Consider the following 8154-nt stretch of genomic DNA (forward strand, 5'->3'; position numbering starts at 1 on the left):
CAAGGTTTTGGCCTGAAAATATCATAGCTTTGGCCAATCTTGCAAAGCCAATGAACTGTCCAGACTCCATGTGTGTCATCAGGCAAATCCACCTCGAAAAGCTCCAACCCATATTGTTTGTGCCGAACTGAGTACTGTTCAGACCAATCAGCATCATTAAAGGAGAACAAGGCAATAGTTATGGGCAGGGTTTAGTTTACTGTGAGCTGCTAACAATGCCTGCCACTTGGTGTAGCATGTAGCTTGCATGTAGCGTTATTGTAGCAGCAGTTTTTATCAGAACTGGACCCCATTTAATTGTCAAAACAAGAGCAAAGCACCACACCAGAAGCTTGTCTTGGCTGTGGCATGAATTTTAGCCACCAATGACCTCCTCTGTTCACTACTAGCCTGTATATCTCAGGTTAGCACTTTAACTGTATGTGTCTACTTCCTTAGTTTGTCTTGTTGCTCTGATTGGCCTATTATGAATATGACAGACAAAATGGTCATCCAATCACCTTTGGAGAATTTTTTGAAAAGTCCTGGCCTTTCCCAAATGCTTTGTACGGGACGTTTCCTAGATGAATGTGAAATATATCTATGCAATGGTTATATGTATGTCTGGCATGACAGGATAGGTTTTTTCTATGCATGGTAGAGTCTTAACTTACATTTGTAGATGCAGTGACATTAAAGGACAATGGATTTCTTAAGTGTTCCCAAGGCCATCACAGAATGATACTGGTGTTTACTGCAGGGCCACTGTAGAGATGAAAGATGGCCCCTGTCCCAACTTTTTTGGAACACATTGCAGGCATCAAACTCATACTGTGTGCATATTTATAAATCCATAAATGAGTAAGAGAATTTATTAGTATGGACATTAGATATTCAGTAGAATTTAGATTGTAAAGGATTTTCAAATCATTGTATCCTCTTTTTTATTTCATTATTAACATCGTCCTAACTTTTTTGGAATTAGGGTTTCTTCTTATGCATGTACAGGATAAGGTAAGTGAGGAGATAAGATGTACAGTTTTGTCCATAGTGTTTGCCAACACAAACTTAAAGTTTCTCTCAGAAAAGTTTGGACATCAGAAAATGATTCAGCAAAAATCTCAGCCTATAGCTCTGCACTATCGTCACTAACTCACAGGGGAAGGCTTTAATATATTTTGATCCCCTCTACCTGGGGTGCCAATGCAGCAAAAACTTTATGGGAAGTGACTTTAAAGGAAAGACCCCATGGTTAGTGCTGCCTCTGTCCAGTGATAATCACCCCAGCTACAATTCGTAGGTTTGATCTGCCGTGCTTAAGTATTCTGTCAAAGAATATTTTTTCATCCATCCTGGTCCCACCAGACTGCTTAACTTCTTCATTTCAAAGGGTAAGTATTCCCTTTATCGGGGGGCCAAGCCTATCATCTTCAGAGATCAAATCCTCCTTGTGCATTCATAATAAGTCAAAAGACTAACTTCAGAGAAATATATATGAAAAAAGACAAAGGGTGAAAGAGAATTGAAGAGAGAGAGAACTGAAGAGAGAGAGAGAATTCCTATGGAGAGGCCCACATCAAATCAAGGACTGTAATTTTGGACAGGGATGTCTGTTTAGTCTAACAAGACTCCAACACAGCAGACGGTGCAGCTTCTGCCACAGTAAACAGGAATTGTAAATAGAAAAGACTTGTTATTTCAATCCTCTGCATCCATCCTGACTAAGGCGCGCCTTGATGACACTCCTCCGAGCCCGGGAGCCCGGCCAGTGCTCTGTCCCTGTCTGAGCCCGTGCTGAAAAATGAGAAATGCGAGAAAAAAGAGCTGAAGAAGCAATACTCTCTAATGAGCTGCGAAGAAAAATCTTTTCTATGGATTTCTCAGCAATCAACAGCCAATTGGAGACAGCCTGAGCGTTGATGTTGGCGTGAAATGTTTCAGGGAAGATTGACTGGATGGTATAAATCAGTGTCGTTGTGAAGCCTGTTAGAGAAATAGCCTGCTGTTAAGAGAGTCTTCAGGACTGTGACAAACGGTAATCTGTTGTTAATCCTCTAATCACAGCAAGAGGATATCTTTATTGCTCCTCAGTTACCAGTTTGCATGAAAAACTGTTCCATTTGTCTGATGTTAAAACAGATAAAACTTCTCTCACAGCCAACTCTTCAGGATTAATGTCTTAACCTCAATATTGGCCCAGGGCGATGCAGAGCTGAGCAGCATCAGGCTGAAGAAACGCTGCTGATGGAAAGCTCTATGATAAGTAAACATCATTAGGTCTTCTAACCAGAGACTCTGGGGACGACTGCAGGCTCATGATCAAAGGCAGAGCATCAGGTCTGATTGTGGATCTGTTCAGGTCAAATTAGACTGAAAGGGAAAATATAATGATCACAAAAGACACAATGAAACAAGAAAAAACTCTTCAAACCTGCGATGAAGCCAGCACTTCATGAATGTGGCTCATGGTTAAAAGAGGTGACTCTCTGGATATGTAATTGGAGCCAAAATAGACATGGATGTTTACTCCTTTATTATAAAAAAACACAAGAAAACAGGAAATTAATAATCTATTGCATCAGAAATGTAAGAAACAAAATAGAAATAAAAAAAACTGATTAAATGAGTTTAAAAACTACTTATGCTTGTAACCACTGAAGTTTTATATTCAGACTGAGGGAAAGTCAATTTTCCAGTCATTTTTGGATTGAGTGAACGCTTACAAAGACAATCTGTTTCACCTCAGGTCACTCCAGTTTCACTGCTTAAGACTCTCTTGTTGCATTAACTTTAAGTATTCAGATAATACACCTCGTGGGCAAGAGTTCATCAAGAGACCTGACTGCTATGCTTCTAGAGCTACAACCAGTAGGCAAATAGTTTAACCCAAAGACAACAAACAAGAGTAAGAAACAAGCAAGCCGGGCTCTTCAGATGTGTCCCAATTCAGAGAATGCATTTGACGACTGTTTACATTGCAATGGCATGTCAAAGGCTTTCCCATTTCAAAGGTTTCACTAAAAGTGACAATGTTTCCCCTGTCTATAAAGGATGCATTCCTAACACTCTTAATAGCCAAATTCTTACAGAGAAACAATATGCACCAATTTAAATGAGCAGGCAGACTCTGATGCAGCCAAGTAAAGCAAATTTAAATGTAAGTAATTATTGCAACTCAATCAATTGCTATTAATATAAATGTTAAAACACAAATGAGGCCTTGAAACTTCATGTTATCTTTAATATATCAGCTCTACTTTTCTGAGTTGACTAAGCACAGTTTTAGTTTTATGTAAACAGTACTTAAACATCCGAAGAGTTGTTTGTCATTGTACTCAAATCATTTGACAATGATCCATTTATCTGCAGAGGTTTCCCAGAATACCTTTTGATGTTAGACACTTTTGCACCATGAGTGAAGTTACTGACTCAGTTAGTGAAGTCCTACCTGTAGAGAGAAACTAAAATATCTGTAAGAGTTAATACCCAAAGAGATGTCCAATTATCAGGGATTAATAGACTTAGTGGACGCAACCGTCCGATGTGCAGGCCTCCACATCATCCATTAATCCCTGATAACTGGACACCTCACCGGGCATTAACCTACTTATACCATGCTCACTTGCCAACAAAAACAATTAATAAAACTACTAATTTATAATTTCATACGTTTTGTGATCAAAATAGAAAGTTTACTAAAACAATAATTCCTTTCCCCTAGCAATGCCTGAGGGCTTGACTAATAACTGGAATAGTCATTCCAATCCCATAACATTCTTAGGGAATGTAAACATAGTTCAGTACTCCAGTAAATAGGACGGGCCATAGATATGAACTCACAACAGAACAAAATAACTAGTCTGCTAAGCACACTTTTTTAACGGATTTATCAATGAAAAGGCTCGAAGGCAAGGGAGACGGAGAGTCATCTGTGATCAGACTATAAACCTGTACATTAACATGAACAGTCATCTGATAGAAAGCTTAGTTTTAGCAGACCAGCTGTTTAAATAAACAGAATAATTCCCTCTTCTGCACTACGAGGTCACAGATGTGAAACGGAGCTGACCCTGCAGGTGCTGATTGTCCATCAGACACGTCAATATTTATCAGATATTATCATGCTAGTTTATCAGAAGCATTTCCTTTGGTTCTACAAGAAATACTGGCTTCCTTTCTTTTGTTTAATGTTATTTAACTCTTCTGACAATAGTTTATAGCAGTTAGAACAGGAGGGAAGTGAGTTTTTGCGACACCCCTCTCAGTGTTGACAAGGCCTACGTCGGATATAGGAGATAAGACCGTCTTATGTTACTGGTCTTAAACCTGGAGTCTGTCATTATATTTATGTAATTTAAGTGAAGGTTGATGCCGGTCCACAGGCTCCTTAGGCTGGCAGCGCCGTACTCGCTGCTCATAAAATATGAGGTTGCTATGGTTACTCCTATTGTCTAATGGCTGCTGTGCACTAATTTGGAACAGTGTAATGATTTTTTGACCAGAACTACTTGTGAAGTTCCAACAGTGTCCATTTATCAGAAGTTAATGGACACCAATGGAATTTCCAGAGCCAATCAGAATTGAGTATTCACCAAGACCGTGGTATAAAGGGGTGGTATACAAGATATGACAGAAGAGGACTGCACTATACTCTTATTATCACTTGCTTCCCACCTTGGGTGGCACAAATGTTCAAGATATTAGTATGTGATAGAATACTTCTCAGAAAAGACTATCTCATTTCAGGTTGGTCTAAACAGTCTTCATCTACTTGGAAAGCTGGGACTTTAACATTAGGCATAGGTAGGCAATTGCCTGGAGCTCCTGGGGCCCTGTGAACACATAATGAACTAAACCCGTTTTCTCTGGCACCGGCCTATATTCTGGCCATTTGGAATTTAAAGGGGTAAACAAATTAATCAAAAGCGCGAAATATATAATAGTCTTGGTCAAGTTATAGTGGTGTGAAGGTCACTGAGCTGAGGGAAAGCTGAATGAAGCAAAGTACAGAGATATCCTCAATGGAAACCTGTTCTGCAGCGCTAAGAACCTCAGATTGGTCTGAAGATTTATCTTCCAATATGACAATGACCCTGAGCACACAGCCAAGATGACACAGGGATGGCTTAGGGACAACTCTGTGAATGTCCTAGAGTGGCCAAGCCAGAGCCCTGACTTGAACCCTATCAAACATCTCTGGAGAGACCTGAAAATGGCTGTTCAACCTGACTCAGCTTAGAGGATATGCAAAGGAGAATGGCAGAAAATCCCAAGTCCAGGTGTGTAAAGCTCATAGCATCATATCCAGAGAGACTCAAGGCTGTAACTGCTGCCAAAAGTGCTTCAACTAAGTACTGAGTAAAGGTTTGAATACTTGTGTCAGTGCAATATTTCAGTTTAAAAATCTGTGCTTCATTTTTTTCTTCTCCATGGGATTATTTTCCATAAAGCATACAGGGTGTTGTTTCATAGTAAACTGGGTTTTGGCAGTCTTTGCATCCAAGTTTTAGTTGTCCTAAAATGGTGACCTTTTGCTTGTAAGAAGAAACTTTGATGCATAGACATATTTCTGATGATTCATACGATAATTAAGGCGAAGTACACACATAAACACTCATAAAGCTGGATGAACATTTTAATGTAGAGCAGATAGAGGAACAAATGGCATTGTTCACTGGTTGCTGTAGTCATTATTGCCATTATCATTCCATTTTCTGGCCATCTGTAATTACCCACTTGGCTTCCTGGTACAAGACATTCTTGCTCTGAATTCCTTCCGTTGCTGAATTGAAGATAATGTAATCACAAAATGAAGCAAACTGCAGAGCTTTTGAATTCAGCACAGCAATGAAAAGAAAGGCTTTGAAGTCACACAGTTAATATTGATGAGGAGAGATTTTTTATAAGATGATTAGCACCAGAGATTTCAGTTCTTTCTTTTATTTTGCATCAGCAAGGTCAAATGACTAAAAATTCACAATTATCTTACATTTTCCAGTTGCTTGATCAGTGGAAACAGAACAAAGAGCAGAACAGATCTCTTAACAACATTACATATATTTTCCTTTGACAAAGCGATTTAAAAATCTTTTTAATGTCTCCAAATAGTGGTGTGGAACAAAGATGTTCTATTAACAGTCTACGGGGGAACATGACTCTCTGATTTGATGGTGTAACTGTGATTGAAAGCTCAGCCTAATCTCTAAACTTAATCAAAAGTCAGTTAACATGCAAAAGCTTAAAGAAGATAAAGTAAACTTGCTGAAAAGCTTCAGAAAGTTTTAATTAAAGCATCGTGAGTTTAGGCGAAGCGCTCTATGCATTGTACTTCTTGAGTAAGTCACTCTGCCAGTGCCTTTTGCGGTCAGGAAACACTGATGGCAAACGGATTTTTTTAAAGTCCTCAATGCATTTCTTCAAATCCTCCTCCAGCAACTTCCTCTCCTCCTCCTCCTCCTCCAGCCCTGGTGGGGGCCCACCATTCTCCCTGACACTGGGGCGAGGCAGCGTCTTCAGGTTGAGTGTGCTCGGACGCTGCAGGCTCTCGGCATGAGGTAATGTCAAAGAAGGAGGAGGGCTAGAGGTGGAGGAGGGTTTGGATGATGGCAGAGGAGGAGGCAGGACTGGAGGGGACAGAGGAGGGAGGTCAGAGCAGTCCGCGGGAGGAGGAGGCGGAGGAAGAGGAGGTGTTGAAGGAACGGGAGAGTGCATGCACAGCGGGCTTCGTTCTAGTGTTATGCTACTGGTTTCTGGAAGGCTGCGGGTACGGCTGCTGCTGTTGCTGGGCTCCGCTGGCTGAGGAGGGGCAGGAAGTTCAGAGGAAGCAACACCAGTCAAGGCTGAGAAGTCAGAGGTCACCGCCTTGGAAACATCTGATGAGCCACCTACAGGAAAAGAAAGAAACGTGTTTACTTTTTCTGAAAATTTCAACATTTTATTCTTCAAAAATAACAATTATGAAATTGGAAAGTTTAGGCAGTGTTTCTCCTCTATGCACTTTGAGCTGTAAGCAAGAGTGAGCTGTGATTTTATAAACAGGTCAGCTGTTGAACACACATAGTTTAAGTTAAGTTTAAGTGACCAAAAACCTGGTTTAGTCGGCAGTGCAATTTTTATGTTGATTATGTTGCCAGTTTCGGGCCCCTTTGTTATCTCTGATTGTTCTTGTATACAGGAAACCTGGGCAGCTGAAACTGATCTTAACATGCTAGATGTGATAAATATTTAGCGGCTGTTGATTTACTACAAATATCTTTAAAAGGAAAAGGAGACATCAGAGGAGATGGACTTTGGAAATGCCTTCCAATATTTTCAGGTGTCAGTGAGTAGTTTTGACTTGTTAATTTGTTATTTGTAGCAATTTATCTCACACTAAAGTATGATATGTCTGTAGACATAACTCAGAAACTGGCAGTCAACCAGTGGACCTATCACAGGTTCAGCAGCCCCAGTTGTTAGGAGGCATAGTTACATTTTTGTGGAGGTGCATGCCAGGATATGTGAGTAGGCTTCCTTAAATGTGCAGCACTATGTAAAACTACATTACCCCCTTGGTTGTTTTACCCTTAATTAATTGTATAAATCAATTGTGGTTGATCACTTGAGTGCACTGAATGTGTCACAAGTGATTATAGTATCACTGGTGAATCAGTATTCCTGACTGCCATTACACCATGAAGACAAAAGAACACTCCAAGCAACTCAGAAAAAAAAGGTTATTGAAAAGTGTAAGTCAGCGAATGGATAAAAGAAAAATGTCCAAGGCTCTGAAGATCCCCTGGAGTTTAGATACATCCGTCATCAAGAAATGGAGGGAATATGGTATAAATCACAAACAGCCAAAATCTACACCCACACTTTACCCTGGCTATGAAACTAACAAGCAAGTGAAATAACAAAATCATGATCAATATTTCCAAAAGTGCTTTAAACAAAGCTGGAGTTTTCAAATGTTTAAAGGGATACTTCAACATTTTGGCAAATTTGCCCATTGCCATAATTCCTATAGTCTTACTAATAGGTCTGCACTGTGTCACCATGCTATGAAATAATCATGGAACATTATGAGACAGAGATGTTTTAAAGTTAAATGCAAAGCTGGAACTACACTCCAGACGTGGCTGCTGCACTGTGTCACTCCGCCCAGTGGTTTACTCAAGAAATAGTTTAGAGTAT

The sequence above is a fragment of the Cheilinus undulatus genome, linkage group 10, assembly GCF_018320785.1.
Source record: "Cheilinus undulatus linkage group 10, ASM1832078v1, whole genome shotgun sequence".
Taxonomy (NCBI): Eukaryota; Metazoa; Chordata; class Actinopteri; order Labriformes; family Labridae; genus Cheilinus; species Cheilinus undulatus.